Here is a 23,408-nt window from a genome sequence, read left to right on the forward strand (position 1 = left end):
TCGCTCTCTCTCTCTCTCTCTCTCTCACACACACAAACACACACACACACACACACTACACAACAGTTAATTTTAACTCGAACTTTACTTTTAACAATGAAGTTATCACCAAGTGAAACTGTAATATCGATTTTGTTTTCAATATTTGTAACACCTAATCGCTTATACAACTGAACGACGTTAATTAACTAATCAGCTGATCTCTACTAGTCATCACTAACCCATTTCAAAAAAGTTGAAAACAGCAGAGTGCGAAAAGGAATATTTCACATTCCTAAACATAAGCAGCACTAGATTATGACATACCTATCTGGATACACTATTTTCTTATTATTCTTACGGTCCCATATAAATTGAAAGAATCAAGCGATCAAAACAACTACATTAGTATACTCGTGAAATAGCTGAAGCGCAACGTAAGTGGGACTAGTATCACAAATGTAGCGATTTTACTAATTATCGCATATATATATATATATATATTGTATTTTGCACAAGAACGGTACGTTGCTACATCTCAGGTGCCCATCAGAAACAATAACATAATCATTGACTGGGAGTTTATTACATTCTAGTAGCACGTATAGAACGGAGAAAATCAAAGTTAAATCAAGTAAAACGTATAAGGGTTATACAATGCGAGTATCACTGAAAATAGAAGTGAGAATCGAGCAAATATCTAAATAATGAGAAGAAATAAAAACTATACGAAGAAAAGAACATTCACACATTTCTAAACGTGATGGCGATGAATTGACACGCGCCTTTTAACGTTGTTTACATATTTGTTTTTCTCCCCCAGACTAAATTTTTATTTGATTAGTCAGTACAATTATAGTAGATATTGGCCTGGAAACAAATCCAACTGTGCTTTGGCTCTATCTTCCACAGCTGATACGAAATATGCCAGATCTCGACCTTGCTTCACTGTAAGTAGTTAAAGTAACCAGTCATAAGCCATAAATGTTTTATCCGTAAACATGTCTGATCCATCTCAGTGAGTATCGTGATTTACAATTAACTGGATTATTGCAATATTATCTCCGTAGAAATCTATGAGTATCTCCATAACAGTATTGACATCTCCACATATTACAGTATTTTGTTAATATCCCTTTATTAGTATACCAGTTACAGACAATAATGTATACCATGTACATGCTTCCAACATAAATCATACTGAATAATTTTTAAATGACTGTGATTACGGAACCAATGAGAGAGCACAGCAAACAAGTTATTCCCTTGACCATAAAGGCAAGTTGGCATATATAATGCTAATTATAAAATATTTCAGAAACTATTTCTCATCTCTGTCTTCTTAAATTCGAGAATTAAACTGTCAGTACAGTTGTATGAATGATCAGTGAGCGAATCAACTAAGGCAATATATAAATAATGTACTAGTGAATTAGTTTGGAGCAAAACATAAACGGTGTTTCAACAGGGCGTGTACGAATTTCCAAACTATGTTATTTTTGTTCACCTTGAGCCGAAGGAGAAGGGTGCAATGCAATAAGACATATTGAAGTATTAGAATACTAAGATTTTCCGTCGGGTTTCTAGATAGATGTTGTTAAAATTGCTAGATGATGTTATAGAAGTAACGACCAAAAAACATTAACACTTCGACCAAACCCAGACTAGAAAATACTATCACCTTTAGAACGCTGATCTCAATTAGTAACATGCAACATATTTGTCAGGAATAAAAAGGAAATACTTTGAGATTGTCTGAATAAACCCCAATGGAATAAACCTCGCAGTAGTGTGTACATTACGCCCAAAGCCAAGTATATATATCATCATAACTGTTGTACTTGGTAGCTATCAAATTAAATGCATCGTGACTTATGTCATTATTGCTAGTAGCTTTACTTACTATGTCAATACTTATAATATCAATACTTACTATGTCAATACTTACCATATCAATACTTACCATATCAATACTTACCATATCAATACTTACCATATCAATACTTACAATGTCAATACTTACCATATCAATACTTACCATATCAATACTTACTATGTCAATACTTACCATATCAATACTTACCATATCAATACTTACCATATCAATACTTACAATGTCAATACTTACAATATCGATACTTACCATATCAATACATACCATGTCAATACTTACCATATCAATACTTACCATATCAATACTTACCATATCAATACTTACCATATCAATACTTACAATGTCAATACTTACCATATCAATACTTACCATATCAATACTTACCATATCAATACTTACCATATCAATACTTACCATATCAATACTTACAATGTCAATACTTACCATATCAATACTTGCCATATCAATACTTACCATATCAATACTTACCATATCAATACTTACCATATCAATACTTACAATGTCAATACTTACAATGTCAATACTTACCATATCAATACTTGCCATATCAATACTTGCCATATCAATACTTACCATATCAATACTTACAATGTCAATACTTACCATATCAATACTTACCATATCAATACTTACCATATCAATACTTGCCATATCAATACTTACCATATCAATACTTACCATATCAATACTTACAATGTCAATACTTACAATGTCAATACTTACTATGTCAATACTTACCATATCAATACTTACCATATCAATACTTACCATATCAATACTTACAATGTCAATACTTACAATGTCAATACTTACAATGTCAATACTTACCATATCAATACTTACCATATCAATACTTACCATATCAATACTTACCATATCAATACTTACAATGTCAATACTTACAATGTCAATACTTACTATGTCAATACTTATAATATCAATACTTACTATGTCAATACTTACCATATCAATACTTACCATATCAATACTTACCATATCAATACTTACCATATCAATACTTACCATATCAATACTTACTATGTCATTACTTACCATATCAATACTTACCATATCAATACTTACCATATCAATACTTACCATATCAATACTTACAATGTCAATACTTACCATATCAATACTTACCATATCAATACTTACAATGTCAATACTTACAATATCATCAATAGCATCAAAAAGCATAGGATAGAGTCACGTGGTCTTTTTAAATTTACCAAAAACTCAGTACTTTTCTGATACAGTTGTAACATTTGATTGGTTTTCTTTTGCCAAGTCATTCTTAGTTGATTTTGATCCAACTAAAAAGAATTCCAATGTCTGTAGGTACCGTAAATATTATTCGATACAATGGCCATCGCATTTAAATACTGGATCTAGTGGCTGACCCATTCAATGCATGAAATAGAGTCATTGCATGCACAACCATCAGTTGCATCAGATTCATCCTGATTTGTTTGCTTACATTTTTTCATAAACTTGTTGTTATTGGTTCTCTTTGTTTTCTTTCTTTGCTTTTCAACAGTAAATTGTATATTTTATCCTTTGGTCCACTATTATTGATTGATTCGTTAAAAATATTTTGTCTGGTAATATCCCTTGTGCTCCCTGATAACCAGCCTAAACTAATTAAATGAAAACACAATAATCATCCTAGTAACGACTTCAAAATCACTTTTCTAGTGAATCTATTGATATGTTAGCCTTTTTAGAAGCACATGGTAGCTAACTGTAAACGTTAGCCATACATGGTAAATAGAGTTAATGATATTGTTGGTCTTATGTAGTATATATTACCATCAAATTCATGAATTTCTTGAAATGTTCAAGTAATTTTTCTCCATGCTTGCATTAGTTCTGGAAAATTGATTTGCCAGTTACTCGATAAGCTACTTAATGAGTAAACGTATAATGTACAACAGTAATAAAAGCAGAGCTCAATCGATCTGATATTGAATACCTCATTCCCAATCCCAAGGCAGCAATTGTAGCATCTATGAAGTAGGACATTTACCTCGAGTATGTTTTGGAGCATATTCCTGGCTTTTCTTTCACAAATATTGTTTCATCATATCCCTGCATTCCTTCTGGATCTTGCTTCTAACTTTTCTGCTTTGGCTTTGTCCATTTTCAACCTGAACCCTACGTGATCTTTCTTCTTTTGTGATGTTATCTTCTCTCCTGACTAAAGAATGTGCTAACTTCTCTTTCGCACCAGGTATAGTAGTATCTTCCCTTTTTTAAACTAATTTATTTGCTTTTTGTTATTGCGCACTTTGCTGCTACCAGCAATTTTATTTATTGTGTAACATAATTACAGATTACTATAAATATGATTTTACTATTAGTGGTAATATATTTATATCATGTTTCAACTAAACTATTTTTGAACATGAATATATTTTAATCATGTTTGAAAACTGCATTAGCAAAATGAGAACCTTCAAAAAGAAATAGATGTAAACAATTAATTTCATAAAGAGAAAAAGGCATGCCTTATATACATTATAATTGAAATACATTACTGAGTTCGACAAAAGATGCTGCAAAACACGTATGAATATATACCTAAAAAATGGTAGAGGTAACAAAGCGACATGTATCACTATGTACCTGAAAAAGGTAAAGGTAACAAAGCAACGAATGTGCAAGAAAATACATAATTTATTTTTCACTTCTGTAAAAGACACTCTCTTGTTGCTTCTTCTCACGAAGATGTCGACATTATCCTTTTTATCTAAGATTTCATTTCTTCTCATCTGGGAGTAGGTAAAGGTGTCTACTAGTCAGTAATGATATGATATCCCAATGCTTAGCTAAACAAGGAGGGAGTCCCTTTTGTTTCATTTTTTGGAAGAATGCTTGTTTGGATGATGATGTGAATTTTGCGACATCTTAGTTTCAAGAGGTGAATCTTATCCAGCACATCGTCTTTTCTATAGCGGATTCGTCTCTACTGATTGTCGGGATGCCGTATCAGCTTAAATGTAGGTAACATGGTTTTCCTAACGGACTCTATCTTGCCAGGTTTTGTTTGGACAAATCCAGTCAACTTTGTAACATGCGTGTTCTTTCTTGTACTTATTCCTTAGGAGATTGCACTTTTTACTGCAGCAGCGGTACCTAGAGCAATATAAGATTTAGACAAAGTAGAAGTTTCTTTAGAAATGGGTTTTCAAATTGGGAAATACTGGTCATAAATAAAGTTTTGCAGTCATTATCATTTAGTGAGGAATATAAAAGTGGAAGGAGAGATCGTCAATGATCAACATTGTATTGAGTACTTGCGCGTGCTTGAAAAAGTATCTGTTTCTCATGCAGGAGATGTTTCTTCTTTGGGATTTTATTCTTTTCTTTTCAGACTGGCTTTGAGATGTTTTGGCTCTTATTACTTTCGGATCCCATTTTAAAACGTGAACGACTAATAAACCTCCTAAAGATTAACTTCCACCTTGTTTCAAAATGATTTCTTTTTATATTCGAGCATCGATTCTTGGATCGGTCAGTTGTGACAAAGCAACTCAATGTTCTCAAATAAAAACATTTCAGTGAAGAAACTTTAAATGGCGATATAAACATAAGTAACAGCAGCAGAAGAAGAACATATGCCTTCGAAGAAATGCAGAAAGGAAAGAACGTTCAGAAGAAGTAGCAAATGGATTATTTTGATGTGTTTTTTTAATTTCATTGTGATCTTAATCACAAGAACAAACCAAAAACTGTAAGTGTGTATTTTTCTTGATTTGCTCTTTCGTTATGAATAATATACGCAAACACACTTTTCTGTTCAAAATAAAAGATGTATCGTTTGATCTGGGATGGATAGTGAATATAGGGTGTTTGATAGGATATGACTGGGTGTCGGTCACTCTACCCGCTTCCTTGGTTGCTGATTATGGGGTGTTGGTTGCTCCAATCGTCATGAAATAGTTGCTTGTTTATATATATCTATCATATATATATCTATCACAATATACAATATTTTTTATTAACGTATTCCATTTTATTCTTACAATTTAAAAGTGTTTTTCAAGCTTTAAAGTGTCAGGACATGGTTTATTCTTCGCTAAAATCTGTATAAATTGTTTTCTATTATATGTAAAAAAATTAATTTTTTAAAAACTTTTAAAACGCTTTACAATTTGTAAATATTCGTTTAACAATCTAATCTCCGCTTCCGTATTATGTTAGAAATGTTGGTAATACTTTCAGAATCAGCCAAATGTTTCATATTTTTCAGGATGGTTTTATTCAATGCTAAAGTCTGTATAGGTTACGGAATTTTACCATTTTAATAAAATGTTCTAGACATTTTTACACTCTCTGCTAAAGTTTTTGAAAGTTTCTGAATTTTTTTGCTACTTTCTTTCTTGTCGATTTGAGAACTATTATGAGTTATTCCCTTGATTAAAGCTATTTATAACATAAGTACAATAGATGCAATCTTTACTGACACCTCTGACATGATCTGTGGTATTGGAAATACTTTACAGACGAATCTCGAATATATGCATATAAGTAATAGGTAGCAGATGACTACACACACCAGTTATTACACACGACGGAATAGTGTAGGGGTTGGATAGTAGATTATGGCGTTTTGGTCGTGCTGGACAGTAAGGGTTGGGTATCGATCCCAACACACGGCATATTAGTAGAGAGCAGTGCTGTGTTGGGCAAAGTACACGCATTATTGATATCATAAGCTGCGGTGTTGGATAGTAGATAACTGAGTTTTGGTCACTTCACACTTCGAGTTGGATAATATGTGCTGGGTGCTGGTCAGCGCACCCGGCGTGTTGTTGGTATAATGTGGGGTAGTATATAGTAGATGACCACGTGCTGAATAGTATATCCCTATTTCACATTCATTGTCCATCCAAACCTTCGATGTTCTGTTAAGCCTGCCATTTTGTAAAAATAAATAGCTTTACTCAAACGAGAAATCTCCTGTTAAGTTTAACATTACATTTCCCGTTTGAGTCTATAAAGTCTTTTAATAACGGGTTTTTCCTAAGAAATGGATGCTTTATATTAATGAGCAGATAAGCTTCAGTCCGAAGTTATGATTTTCCATGTGAGAGTTGCTGTATGAAGTTGAAAAGAAATATTTGTTCCCTGCTTAATATTTTAATATGGTCAAGAATTATTTTGGCGGTGACACATATGATGAAACAGTCTATACGTGCAACTTGAAAATGTCTCATTCCACAAACTGTCCCTTGTTTGGCTTGTGTAACAGGTATCACGGTACTAGTTGTTTTGGATTTTTTCCGCAGACAATGTTTTTATTCTAAATAATGTAACCATGTCGATGGGTGAAAGGATAAATTATGGTAAGTATGTTTAATTTGTAAACATATAACCTTTCTAAACGTCGTGGTTACTGAGCGTGGTTGCTAACTTATTGGTTTGTTGCTGTTGTGAAAATGTAAACATCTGCACATTGTTGGGTCTGATCAGAGACATACATGTATGTTCTATAAGTTTAGGGCCCCTCTTTGAGACATTGGCGGTAGGTAACCTAATTACCAGCACTTTTCTATCAGATTGCAGATAAAACGTTGCAAAAAAAGAATTTAGAGGGTGATGTGTTTGGGCCTAAAATACAAATGCGTTGCCTAGACTCTTCAAAATTACATTTATTACTGTAAACACAATCAAAACAGTTAAGAAAATATAGATCTAAAAAGGAAACGTACAAGAAAAGGTATGATAAATTTAAAGGTCCTTTTCAAATATATTTGCAGCTTAACTCAGTTATTTTCAATTTTAAAAGTATTTTTATAATTGTAATACTGTAAGGTATTTTCCATGCTTATTTTAGTTCGTTTTCATCCCTTTTCGCTACTTTTTCTCTTGTTCCTTCATTTTTGTAAGGTAGGCACAGCGTCTTAAGTTGGACAACTTTGTAGTTCCAATCCTTGATGGAGATTTACCAGTATCACTGTAACCTGTTAGCATATCTAACAGTGCAATCAGGATGTTTCGAGAGCTTCGCCTAACATCCGTCCTGGACTTCTTTTTTAAACCTAGATGAGTATGTGTCATTAAATCTAAAAAAACAAGTACGTGACCAAATTTCCAACACTGTTTCTCATAAGCCTTTGCCAACATCGCATTCTTCCGTCGATAAACAGTCTAGACTTAGCAAAATATACAACTTTAGTTTCAGTATTTAAGAAGGCGGAGTATTTTAAACATTTCGATCGACCTTACAAGTCACAAAACCACATTTATATGTGATCTTGGACGTACCTCTTTAATGTCTCTCGAACAATATTTTTTGCGTGATCTGATTAAATTGAACTTGATTTAATGCTGGGTTTTCAAAGAAACAGAATACATATTGAACACAATATGTTACAAAGAAATGGTATTTTAACTACGGAGAAGTCAACAGCAGTTATAGTTTAACTATATCCTGGAATCCTTTTCACGTGCTGCACACAAATATTCTTCAAACGACATAGCGATTTGCAGAGTTTCATCTGTGTAAGTCGCAATTTGTGTTCTATAGTAATATAGTGGCATTAAAATTAAATGAAATAAAGAACCTATTGAAACTGAAAAATGATATTGATGCTGTAGATGTAATATGAACTAGCATTATAATAATAAATGATCAGTCCATAGCTAAAGAAAGCAGACAGATCTGATTCCAAATATATCGTTTATATTTATAAATTTGGAAATTATTTATAGTTTAAAACCCCTCGGTGTGTTCTATTACAAAAGGGGGATGCAATGATGGTTTGACGATCATTGCTGCGTACTCATGATGCAAGACTATGATATCAGACTTCGGTGTTTATCATCTGTTTTATTTGCATATATCTTATCAGTCGCACAACTTTCTCGTGTCTTGTATGGTTTATGTATTAAGGTTAAACAAGTAATGAAATTTCCTTAAGTAAACTGCACTCACTTTATAGACGCTCTCAAAGGTCCTCGTTACTGGGAAGAGAAGCAATCACATGACATTGGACGTTAGCCAAAATGCAGTTCCATGGGTAATAAAGTGCGTTCATTGTAAACAGTGAAATGTTCGGGTGCTTGTTATTTACATGGGGAGGGTAAGTACGTGATTCCACAACTTTGGAAATGACCTTGTAATCACATCAAGCAGACAAAGTCACTCTTTGTGTCAAGCCGTTGCAGTCAAACTAATTTTGTTCAGAATCTGTCATGTATGATCCAGGAGAAAAGAACATTTGATTTCGTACTTCTCCTGAATATATATAATCTGCGCTGCATATCTCGTAATCTGATATACTGCAACCAATTACCTATTTAGTTTATATAGAAAACTCTTTCTATAGAAATATTTAATGTATCAATAGCCCAACATTTCTTTGATCATGTTTAATATATGAAAGAAAATTCATTGATAGAGAAAGACTAATAAACACTAGCATGTTCTGCATCTACAGTAATAATACGGTTCTAATACAATCCTAGTTTAAAATAGGTCGTGATACATTTTACACAAAGAGATATTTGCCAGTGTCTCAAAGTTTTGTTTCTTCAAACAACAGAACAATATCAGTGCAGATATGAAAAGCAATTAAGGTAATGGTAGGCAATTTGTATTTCGACTTTTTAATCTCTTGCAGTTATCGTGTGAATAGTGTCAAACAAACGTATACAAATGAGATCCAAAGAAAACGAAGCAATGTCAAATGGTATCACTGAGAAGTGTCTGAATGGCTGTATCATGTCCTTGGAAATGACGTCAGGAAACACATTTGTCTGCTCCTTTTCGGCTCCCTCCAGTCTTTATCTAACCTTCAGAGCTGTCTCAATAACGAACACGGTTTGGGAACCGTTAGTTCTTCTGTGGTATATGCAGCTCAGTTCGAGTCTTCTATGTTTTACCGCAATTCATAATCGCCTCTTGGTTGCGAGTGAACAGTGGCATTGTCAATGCTCTGCTGCATCGCTTATATGACAGCCAATACGCCAGCTGCGATCATCCCTGTCGCCATTATTCTAGGACTCGGGGCAGTGCCACTATGGTCCGCAAAATGCACATATCTAACGCAGGTCGGAGCCTGGTATGCACAAATGACAGGTACAACAGCGGATGACTCCATCAACCGAGCCCCAATAAAGCCAGTACGAAGCAAATTACTTATTATGTTCAGGTTTCTTGCTTAATTGAAAAATAACTTGTTTGTTGTGTTGATTCATTATTCATTAATGTATTCTTTGACTGATTGACTGGTTCCTTGTCTGGTCTGAGGCAACTTGATTTCCTCAGTGGTATTCAATTAGAGACGCAATTCCACGCTTAATGAGTCGTCTGAAGCTCTCCTAATATGTGGCGCCAGTTTGTCTACATCGATAATAATAATAAACTGGACAAATCAAATATGATTAAGGTAACATAAGAGACTACAACACCATCTCCAAATATCAAACCTTCATTCGCATTATCTCTACTATCACAATTTTTAATATAGCTTTAATTTTGTCATATGTCCTATTATGTTTGTCAAAATGGCATCATATTACTTCATGTACATAAAAAATGAAACTAACAATCTTTACAAATCTTTCAAAATGGCATAATAATACGTAAAACACATGATAACATAACAATTGTGATAAAGGTTCATTTGAATATACTTTGGTGACTGAAAGTGACCGTGTTTAATTGTTTCCAATCAAATTAAAATATGTTATCTTCGTTCGTTTGGAACAGAATTAAATGTTTAGCACTGAGTTGCAAATATCAGCAACTTTGCCTCATCCTTATTACATCCAAACTCAGATCGTACGTATATATATATATATATATATATATATATATATATATATATATATATGGGATGTACACTATATTTTAATACTGATATCTTACTTCAGATCTGGCATAATATTGCCTACAATATCATTATAAATGTAATATTTCCTACTATAGATATAGTCTTTCTCGAAAATCTTCGCCTTAGAATCATCTTGATTTTCGCGAACTAAAACACATCATTTTGTATTAATCCTTGCTGATTTGATTCCGTTTTGGTTTGATATTTAGTTTGTTGTCTGTGTTGATCATAGTTTATTTATTTATCTATATCTAGATTCTACTCTATTTTAGATTTATACTGTTTTGGTATTTACGTACGAAGCGCATGCGTAGCCTTCCTAATTATTGCCTCCCCCCTCCACCCATCCACTCTCTAAACCATATTTCTAGATAGCAGGAAACTATATTAGAACGACAGTCTTAAGACCCTTCTATATAAAAAGACTTTCACAATAGTTCTGAAAAAACTGCATAACTGTAAAAGGTCAAAAGGGCAATGTTCAATACACTATTTATTATTTCTTTACAGCATATATAGATCCGGATGCTGCGTATATCTTTTATATTTTGGCAGCCCAATGGGGATTGGGAGATGATGTCATTCAGACAAATGACAAGGTTCTCCAGCTAGATGTCATGTACTCATTTATAAATCACTTGTCTCAATTAGAAAAAAGAAAGTTAACAACCTAAGAATTTTAGTTTAAGTCATGTTATTATTAGATGCCTGTACATTCAACATAGAACACGCCTGAGATAAAACATAATACATACTAGGTTTATGGCAATACATTTATTGTTATTGGTGTATTGTCCTTGAACTGTTCACCTGTCATCGCTTTCAGCTCGGTACGGCTTACTTTTTACGAACAATGCCGAACCACAGTTCGCCAGTTCTCGGGTCTGGAAATCGGTCGGAGTTATCATTACCTTTGGCTACAGCAGTTATCTGTGTGCGAACATTAAGTTGGCACCGTATCTTGTATATCTGTGTATAGGGGGCAATGGCCAATATTAGGTACAAATTTAATGCCGCAATCAGCGACCTAGTATAAAAAATCGTAAAAAATCAAATACACAAGTGAGGTCAAAAAGGTCCATATTTTTGAACACCTATATAATAACAAAGCATAAGAATAATATCCACTTCACCACAGAAGTCAATAACAGTTCATAGAAGAAGACGCTTATGCACCCCAACCCCACATTTTGACCTACAATTTTCATGTCCGAAGGTCATGGTTGACACCATGTGATGTTCACAGTGCAAACACAGGCCATTTTTCTAGATGACAATTGTGAAAAACAGTGTGTACTAAACAGGATGATGCAACTGAAAATAGTTGTCATCCAAGCCGTTTTTGAGATATTATATTTGCCCCAAACCCATGTGTTTACTGCTATGGGAGGTTAGCTCTTCTTACAGCTGACAATTGGTATTTCACTATCAACATACTGCAGAGTAACTATGGAAGGTCTACATGACTGACATCAGTATCAAGAGCAACACAAGCCCGAAACACCTAGTTCACAAATATATCCATATCTTTGAACAGTGAACAATAACAGCTGAAAAAGTCACACCATAGCCTTAAGTTAAGAAATTTGCCAGAGGCCAATTTCCGAAACTGGACCCTGCCAAATTAGAATTTGGCTGGAAATGGTTTATTTCAAACGTTTTGTGCATATCACATCTTTAGACAGTATCTTGTAAAATGGTATAAAGGAAAAGTGTTTGTGCGCAAAACTAAAAATGTTATTTCGCTTTTAGAAATGTGACTACATTGAGACAAAAAGTGCTGCATTATTTACATTGCGAGTTATGACTAACTGCATTTCTTGAAAGATTTCAAATTGTTTGCAACCTACAATGCTTTTGGTCTTTGTTTACCACCATAGCATTAGGACAGAATCAAAATTCCTTTACAATGGTTCATGAATGTCAAGAAGATATTTGGAAGCTATACATTTTAAGAGGGAATGAGAGAAATGCTATGTTAGTTGTCAGTGACAGAAGTGAAAAGTTTTTATAAATTCTTCTAGCAAACTTAAAGAAATCACGCATTTAAATATATAATGCGCTTTAGAAATACTTTGAGACTGATATAAAACAAGCAGTTCCTAACCTTTCATAATCATTCTGAAGATGCTAACAGCAGCAATCATGTTGTGTTGGGGTGTGTTGGGGGGGGGGGGGTAATCTCAACAACAAGTCTAGCCAATGAGGAGAGATCAAAGTTTAATCAATCAACATTAGACCATGCTTAAATATTGATATACTGATATGTGGGACCCTGTTAAAATTACAAAGTGACATATAAAAACAAACTTCATACATAGCCACGGAAAATGACCACACATATACAATTACTGAATACAATTTAACAGAGAAATTTCTTCTCAGACACCTATTCACTTACAACTGACTTTAATGATTTCTGGAGATTATAAAATCATAGCAAATAATAAGAAAATGTATAGAATAAATATTTACAGTGGAAAATTTAGTTCAAGGTAAAAAAACATTTCACTTGCTTAGCTTTAATAAGCACGTAACATAAAACAACATATGCGGAAGCTAAATCTGTCCGTCAAAGTCACTTTCTTCTGCACTTAGATCAGAACTGGTATCTGGACGAGATTCAAGCAATTGTTTCTTGCAGCATGGCTAACGATTAATCCTAACATTTTACCATGCAAACTGAGACCTTCAAAAAGAAAAGAAACAAGTGATATTGATGTACTTATACCATTCAGTGAAATCATAAGAATTTCAAAGGAGAAAATGTATGTGTATTGTCCAATGCATGAAACTGCAACTTAATTTTAAGTTTTTCCCCTTTGTTAACTAAATCTAGAAATTTCAAGATATATACATAACATTGAAACATTTCCTATTATCACCCAAGTGTGAGATATCAATCTCTTACGTCAACTTCACAGTGGGGTCATGAAGGTTGAAAGTATGTCGGCGTGCTAAAAGTTTCATTCTTCTCACCAAAATATAGCAAGCAATATGCCATATGCATCACTATTTCTAAGACCGTTTCACTGGTGACATTCAACATTCACAACAGTATGTTTATGTATGATTCCTCTGAAGTTTATTTGCTCCTGTAGAGTTAGATTACTTTTAGGAATGCATGTTGACATGTTATGCAATTGTTTATGTGTGTCTGTCTTGAAATGTGAATAATATTCATAAAAAATATGGGTTCAAACCTTGACAACTGTAGAAAGAGCAAGACAATACATTGTGGTCACCATTTTGTTCCCATATTTAGTAAGTTAAGTAAAAAATATGCTACTTTGTCATGATGTAAACAGTTCTCACATTGAGGTACAAAACACAGTTACCTCCCTCTGCAAAGAGCATTACATACAACACTAAGTGATATATGGAAAAAGGAAGGAAATATAATGAAGTTAATGCATAAAAAGTATTCAAATATACACAAAGAAACAGAAAAATATAATAGATGTGGTTGACTGCACCAATACAAATTATCCGTTTTCCTTAAGGGGGCAGGGGCCAGATTCTATGTACAAATTTAATGCCGCAATCAGCGACCTAGTATACAAAATCGTAAACAATCAAATACACAAGTGATGTCAAAAAGGTCCATATTTTTGAATACCTATATTATAACAAAGCATAAGAGTATTATCAACTTGACCAAATAAGTCAATGGCAGTTCATAGTAGAAGATGTTTATGCACCCCAACCCCAAATTTCTACCTGCAATGTTCATGTCCGAAGTTCATATTTGACACCATGTGATGTTCACAGTGCAAACACAAGCCATTTCCTAGCCGACAATTGTGCAAAACAGTATGTAGAAAACAGGCTGATGCAACTGAAAATGTTGTCATCCAAGCCGTTTTTTGAGACATTCTATTTGCCACAAACCCATTTGTTTACTGCTATGGAGGATAGCTCTACTTCTTGGCCGACTATTGGTATTTTACTATCAACATACTGCAGAGTAACTATATAAGGTGTACATGCCTGACATCAATATCAATAACAACACAAGCCCGAAACACCTAGTTCACAAATATATCCATATGTTTGAATAGTAATCAATAATAGCTGAAAAGGTCACACCAGAGCCTTAAGTTAGAAATTTGCCAGGGGCCAATTTAGGAAACTGGACCCTGCCACCATAATAATGTTATTCCAATGCCTCATTGAAGTTGCACGTAATAGGTCGGTTGCCATAACTAAAATGTAATTTCAGGAATCGCACATCTGACGAGCTCTTGAAACTGGGCGCACCGTGCCATTGCGAACTGCTGAATCACGTCTGCATTTCAGTATTGATCGTTGTGCCCTTAACAGTACAGTGTTTGCATCATGCAAATTATGGAAAGTTAAAGTGATTTTCGCATTTATCAAAACTCCGGATCGAAATATTTAGACAGATACGTCGAGTAAGGAACATTCTAAACATAAATTATTGTAACCAAATCAGAATGATACATTTCTGGCTCTGGATTTGGATCTCGATATATGTTGCTGCGCTCTTACAACTGTACTATTAGAACAGGACATCTGCCGAGGTAAGTTCGGTGATTGAATGCAAAAGCACTACAAGTCTGAAATTACGTGTTTTATGTTCGTGAAAAAGGAACCTGTAAGGAAAGATCACAGCCATGTGCCTCCGAATCTTATGGTTAATTTCTTTAGAGAAAACAAGGCAAGAAACTACGATTTTTAAAGACGAAAATACCAAAAGATATTTCAGAAATTTAACGAAATGTCTGTTTGATGCTTCACTTGATTTCATTTCGTGTTTCAGTCATACGTTCTTTGGCCATGATGGAAATGTTGGAGATAATAATGTAAATATTCGATCAAACAATTGTATTAACATACGGTTGGGTTTCTAGAATCGATGTAGAACGAAACTTGTCGCTTATACATTGTTTAACATTTCAACACGTAATGACATCTGAAAAATAAAATGAGGTTCTGTTCAAGGTATTCTAGAAATCGATGTGGCATATTAACATCTCTCTCTCTCTCTCTCTCTCTCTCTCTCACACACACACACACACACACTACCTTATTTCATTGTTTGGTATAGCTGTAAGTCTGATTTAACGTCAAGCTAAACAATAGAGAAAAAGAAACAAATGCAGATTTCAAGAAAGAAAAATGACAAAACTTTCTTTTCGTTGGGCTAGCTCCAAAGTCGAATGGTCATTGTACATAATATATAATTTTAGTATTACTATTTAAAGGTGTGTCTCGCCATATTTTGATGGCTCTATAATTTTAATACGTCTGTTCAAATACTTGTCGATACCACATTGTGTTAAATCATTAAATAAATTAACTTCATCATAGATGCCATCTTGTGATAGAGATATACGTACATGTTTAAATTCTATACTAATGCATGTTTGAGAGAATAATATGACAATGGTATGTTTGATCCACCATTTTATCTTTTCCCCCCAGGCCTTATAACGAGAATAAATCTGTAGACTTATCGTACGATAACCTGATACCATGATTGATCTCCCCCTATGTTAACAATTACACTGTCAATATCAATGGAAGATATGTTGAAACTCATGTCTCACAAGCTGTTAGTCTTTATTTTGGTCTTCCTGTTGCCCATATTTTGTCTACAGTTCGACTGGTAAATATACATCAGACTTGTTTCTTTTTACCCTGTGATAGACATGCTCAAGAGGGATATTAATTTTGTCTCTTTCGTCTTGAAATACATACAATACATACAATTTATTATACTCTGTGATTTCTTATTAACCTATTTGCTCATTAATTTTCAACCCATTGTCACTTAATAAACACTGGCAGAAAAGGGTGTTTAAAAAATGTCCGATGTCAGTACTGTATTCACTTTTATGTTTGTGTTTTGCGATCCTATTTTTTATACTCACTGATTAGTTTTGGTACGAAAGTTTTATTGGGCTAGATTTAATATGGCTTTGAAAATGACCAAGATGATTGCATTGAATTTGTGAATCTTGAATCAAGCGCCCTTGCTTATTAAGAAAATAATTCATTCTCTGCGAAAGTGACTTTAGTCCCATGTATAGAGAATGGAATGATACGTAAGAGTTTTCGCTGCAATATTCATGACGTTTTATAAGCTCTCAATTGAAGAAAAGATCAAACAAACATACTTTTTGAAGAGAATGTTAAAGTGTTTTTGCTAAACCATTTTGTTTATTCAATACATGGGTATTTATAAGTGTTATTTCTGTTACCGGTCCTGTCTCGCAAGGATACGTGCTGCGTGATACATTACCTTAACTTACTTAAGCCAGTGTATCTTATTTGTGTATAAGTGCTGAAGCGTTTTTCTTGAGCTCGAATGTGTTCCGTATCATAGTTTACATTTTCACAGATGTATGTTGCACTTTTAAAAAAAAACCGAAAGAAATACAAAACATGATCTAAATGTAAGTTGACATAATGTTTTATATCATAAATCCTCAACTTAGATGAATTCTGAAATTTTGTATTCTTATAGTTTACAAGTATAGATTTCCTCTGTCATGCTTAGTTGATACAGAAAGTTTTAAAATATTAGACTCCTCCATTTGATCTCCCGGTTGGTTAATGTCGACTGGATTACCATGATACTTGTTTCGTACCATTTGTAATCTGATAAAATCCCACTTCACCTACGATATAGATGTCTAATGGAGGTACTATTTTATGCAGTCTAATTTCGACCTAATTGGTTTATCAAATATTTAAAAAAATAATGTTCAACAATCAACGGTATAAAAAGTTGGTAAATAAACTTAAGCATACGATAAGCATGAGTGACTGGACATTTTCATTACTAAATCTTAACAGTTATTTATACTGTGAGAGGGGTCGAGGATGGTTCTCGTTCTATCCATTTTTTTAAAATCGCTGCTGTTCATCGACAAATGCATTCTTTGTTCATTCGGTATTGGTTCACAACATGTCCATTCTTAGCATTATTGGTATAGGTCCAATATTTATCCATCCCTACAGACCGCTTTGGTGACGTAGGTGGTTGGAGCGTCCGCCTCGGATGCGGGAGATCTCGGATTCTACCGAAGATGTCTAAAAATGACACTAACAGCTATCTCGCTAGGCGTTCAGCATAAAAGAGGTTAGTGTTAGGAATGGTCGGCCTGGTGTCAGAATAACGTGACTTGGTGTGACATCATGCTACATGTCTGCGGCATGATGACCCAGTGCTAGACATCACTATAACTTGCCACGCTGCAAATATAGTAGCGATATGACTGAACAATTGTTAAAGCTACGTTAAAAATCCAGATCACACGTATCCATTCCTACAGTGCTCGGTGCTTGTCATCAAGCCATCTATTCTTAGTGGGCATATTAGCAATCCTCGATCTTTCCATTTGACGTTTTCATATCATCATCTATTCACCATCGTCATCATCATTTACGGGGCACACAGTTAACATTAAAATTTTGAAATAAACAAGCTGGAAGTTAATGACAATCTTGCACAATTTAGTATTAGCCATGTATATTTCAACCGTTGCAATTAAACAAGTGCTTCTGGTATTTGTATTAATCATTCTTCGGACACAATAGATCTTAAACTCACGAACTGAAACATTAGGGATACAATATATAAGTCACTGTTATTTATTACCCAGGTGAATCTATGTGAATGGAAAGCACATGCATGACAAACAGTTCAGATAGTAGCAAATGATATGAATATAGAAACATATCATACATCGGCTCGATGTAAATATTCATGAGGTATTGAAGCAAGTGTTATCACATTCTTATAGGACCGATTACTTTCTGTCATCAACGCGACAGAAATCTTAATTTTCTTATCTCGGTCCGCTTTTCGCAGTCATGGTCTCTACACTCTAGAAACTCCGTTTTTCAAGGGAAGCAACCCTTTTTTCTTCTGTTGAGGTTGACTGAGTTGTGTCGAATCTTTAGGCAAGTTAACTAAGTGATGAAATTATTTTGGAGGACAGAGACAAGTAATTTAATAAAACAACAAACAAACAAATTGAATAAGAAAACAACAAAAGAAATAATATAGAAGAGAATGGGTTATTAAGCGTTTAACTAGAGATGGACGAAGACTGGTAAAGATGCAAACCTAACCGCAGAAGATAAAGATAGTTATTTCATTTAGATCACTGAATGTTTTCCACTAGACAGAAATCAAGCTGATTGTTTCAAACAAACTTCTTTTATCTCAGTCCGGTTGTCTCAGTCTGCATGTGAAAGTAAATTATGCCTGTGTTGGCTTCTAAACGCAATATAAGTGAGAACTTTTATGTCAGAAACTGTATTAATGTCCGATAACCACCACATGGGATATATATTAAAATGTTTTGCTGTTTCTAAATGATCAAACCTGCAAAAAGACCCCACACGAGCAGCAGAATAATTTGGATCTAAATGTATTTTTCAAATTAAACAAAAATGCACTTCTACACGAAAGTACCATTGCTGTGCCATTTGTTGAGATAAACACTTGCTGGCGTACAGTATTCATTAAATGCATAGAGTTTACAGTTTCGCTTGTTTGCTATTCTTACTCTGTGTCGAAAGATAGGCAAACCTCTTCGTTGCTGATGTTTTGTTGAAACATTACTAAGGTACCAACCAGTATTGGAGGATCTAAGGGCCTTGAAGAAATCATTTTGGCGTATGTTTTTCTATATAATCCAGCTCCAATTTCACTAGCATAAGTCCAGATTGTATGTCAGTTTCCCGAGGCTGAGATTCCGGGGTGGGTGTCTGATCCGTAAGTTTCATTAAAAACTTAAATCTAACACTCGCCGTTAAAGCTTAACGTTCTGCTGACATAAAGAATTTCCTGTCCATATCATTTAGTATATAATCAGATAAGGTCTTAAGTACTGTATTTAAGAGACTTGTTTGTTACTAATAGATAGTCCTCTTGACGTTTTGTACTTTTAGATAAGATCATGTAAGTTGTATTTTGATAACCAATGATATAAAATGATTCAAAACAATCATACATTTGTTATGTAGTATGCGGTATGCATTGTAAGCAGCATAAATTTATGACTTTAATAACGTTTTACAAACAGTTGAAAGGAATTTGTTTTAGTCCACTGGTTTCATCTGTTACTTTTAGTTTCAACTATAATTTATGCATTATACTATGCATGGAAAGAGGAATAAATACGTGAAGTCGCATAATTATTATTAATTTTCGAGGCTACCATCATGGAAATGTTTCACCAAAAACATCATTTGTAAGAAAATGAACATCAAATACTAAGAAGAATTGAATTACATTGGTACCAGACATTGATGATCTAAGTAACACAGTTAAAATCTTTAGATGCAAATAATAAGAATGTAAACTTTTCTAATTTGTTTGATGTCAAACGTTTTTGATATTTGAATAATGTACGTTCAATTTAAGCGATTAAAATGAGCTCTCCTTAAACCTTTGTCGGCAACTCTGTTTAATACAGCACTTAAGTAATAGACTTCACAAACAGTTAAGGAATAACACTTTGCAGATCTAAAACAATTCTTGATAGCTGATAATTACCTTTATAAGTCAATATAAATCTTATATTTCACATAGATGTAACATAGTTCAAGGTTTACATAGTATTTAGACACACATACATGCCGACAACACTATTACACAGGGTTATGGGGTGATTAAGTTTAAGTGTTTTTCTTGAAGACAGACATGCACAAACAAATAAGGATGTATTTGCAAAACCTGGCAATGATAGAAGAGTATCTATTTTTGAGTGATGTGGATGGCTCTGAAAATGGCCGTTTATTGCTGTACTCGAACGTTGAGATGTTAACGACAATATCCATGACGACTAGGTCTCGCCATACGCTTGACTTCATCACAAGGGCATGCACATTCTATTGAGAGAAACTGACCTCACACATTTCCATCTGCAAATTCCCCCACCTCATAGCCCTGCTGTTGCTAAAGTTGCTTCTTCTGCTGCTTCTTTTGTGATTCTTGGTTTCCTTTTTTATTTTTTGAATGTGAAAATGGATGTTCACATCTTATTTCAGAAAAAATACAAATAATATAACATTTTATTTCTAAATCGACAAGTTTTATTTAATAAGCCCCGCTCGCTGAAACATCAACTATGAAGAGAGCGGACAAGGGCTAGTCTCTACCTCTATATTTACAAGTACACAAGGCATTAAACATTAACGTTTATAAAGGGTTTACAACGTTTTCGGGTCATACTAGATTTGTCCAATGAGCTAATACCGTGTCTCTTTGCAATTTTTACACACTGCATTTGTGTGCTAATTAAAATAAGATAGATATGGGCGCTTCTCGACCATTAGATTCTTTCAGGTGACTATATCTTACCAGTTCTTGTCTTGACAAATCCAGTAAACTTCATAATATGTCTGTTCTGTGGTTTTATTTTAGGAGAGACCACTATTTTGGTAGCAGTAGCAGCTCGATCAGTAAAAGAAGACATCCGTGGAATAGAAGTTTCCTTAGAGATGAGTGTCCATTTGTTTCATTAAATTAGGAAACATTACATGCTTCGCCTAATATTAGCGTTGTGTTTAAACCTAGACTCAACGGTGTCATTATATCCTTGACACCAAGTCGATGATTGAATGTTAAATAATGTTCATGATATACCTTTGCCAACATCGCATTCTTCCGTCGATAATAAAATTGTACAACCCTAGCTGTAATTTCACTAATTAAGTATTGGATTATCTTAAGCATTTCAACTTTGAAAATGCACGGCTCACGTTTGAATATAGTCCTGGTTATATCTAGTTAATATCTCTATCGTACAATATTTATGTCATGTGTTCTGTTTAAATCAATCGTATGTTAATCATGGGCTTGCAAATAAATATATTACATACTGAACACATTATACAATTTAAGTGTTGTTTTAGCTGTTATGTGTTGTTTTTAAATTATCGTTTAATTGAAATCCGACATCGTCTTCACCAGATACACATGGATATTGACTAACCTACCTAGAGATTAAGGGAGTTTCTTCTTAATAATTCATTATATGGTATCTAAAGAGAAAACATGACATCTAAAATATATTAAATTAAGAGTATGTTATGTTATAATGTGTTGTGTTGTGTTATGTTGTGTGGTATTGTGTTATGTTCTGTTATGAAGAGTGATGCAAATGAAATATGAACTAATAATCAAATAATATATGACTAATTCATAGAAAGTAATTTTTAATGCAGAATGACTTCCTTTTTCACCAGATGTCAAATCTGCGTTATGATCAATGATTAAACACATAAGTCACCTCCTACTACTATACGGATTTTAGTTTGTCAAAATTTATCATTTAATATTTCCTTTTCTGACTAAGTATTGATTGCATTAGAAACCATCTGTCACGCCAGTGTCATCCCAGCGTAGTCCTAGAAGTGGACGAACATCACGAGCAGCTTTTACACCAAGTTTTACTGAACCTGCTTATCTAGGGTGCTGTGTTTGCGTATCTTTTCATTTATAGTGTCTTCGTCACAAACAACTCTATGCGTGCTATGTCTTCTTCCTACGACTAGCCCTTATAATATAACCCTTATATTCTTCAAGTTGGCAAGATGTTTCAAAATGAACATTAACACCTGAATTGAATAAGGTGTTTTATCAAGCATTCCTCTGACACTTGGTATACCTTAAAAAATCTTCGATAGCATGTAAGAAAAACCCATTAACTTCATTTTTCTGTTTTTCAGCTTTGCTCTTTGCGAAATTATTTACACAGAGAAACTCGTTTCTATTGAATAGAGGGACAAATTGAATTTAAAATTCAGTACTTTTGATAGGCAATATTTACGACAAAAACTAAGATCCCGGTCTTTGAGTCATACTTTATGTTTCACCCGTAATATTTTTTTAGTTACAGCATTGCATCGGGCCTTCTGGATTAACCAGCTGTGCCTACGATTGGTGTTTGAACGTTAAACAGATAACAAAATGGAAGCTTTTTTGCATATTTCGTAATCCCGTATGAAATTCAGGACTCTTCCCAACGCTATGTATATGTCGTAAAACAATTTTTAAAACAAAGTTAATTTTAACTTCATGTGACAGTAGGCCAAATTCCTTGATCATGCACTCAAAAATGAAACAAAAGTTAAATGATAGAGGAACACAAAAACCAGTAACACGTTTTAAAACTACAGTAATATTATGATAATAAAAAAAACATTGTTTATAAGAGATCTTGATACAATCTGAACATTAAGACATCTGAAGATGTGTTAAACTATTTTTCCTTAAGATACTAGTGCTTCTATTGCCCACAATAAACTAAAGGTATGAAATTGATATTTTGTCAACGTTTTGGTCTCTTACAGATACTTTACGAAAAGAGTCGAAAAACTATACAAAAATGTGCTTCAAAGAAAACGCAACCAAGTCAAATGGCAGCACGGACAGGAGCCTGAACAATTATATGACAGCCTTGGAAATAACGCCAGGAAACACATTTATAATGACAAAGTTTCAAATTATCAAGAACGTGTTGGTAGTCGGCTTCGGTTTCCTGTTTCTATTCACATTATTCCAATTCTTTTCCAACGTTCAAAGCAGTCTTAATAAGGAGCCCGGTTTGGGAGTGATCGGTTTATCAGTGATATACGCAACTCTGATTTTTTATTGCATGTTTTTGCCGCCAGCTACAATC

The 23,408-nt window shown here is 33.9% G+C and overlaps 1 protein-coding gene across 1 annotated transcript in view; it reads left to right on the plus strand.

Annotated features, from left to right (window-relative positions):
- LOC149782666 (uncharacterized) overlaps positions 1 to 23,408 on the plus strand; it is an 83,990-nt gene that overhangs the window by 44,667 nt on the left and 15,915 nt on the right. The gene's annotated exons all lie outside the window — the stretch shown is intronic.

Source organism: Sinohyriopsis cumingii, chromosome 15 (genome assembly GCF_028554795.1).
Source record: "Sinohyriopsis cumingii isolate HCF-2022 chromosome 15, ASM2855479v2, whole genome shotgun sequence".
NCBI lineage: Eukaryota > Metazoa > Mollusca > Bivalvia > Unionida > Unionidae > Sinohyriopsis > Sinohyriopsis cumingii.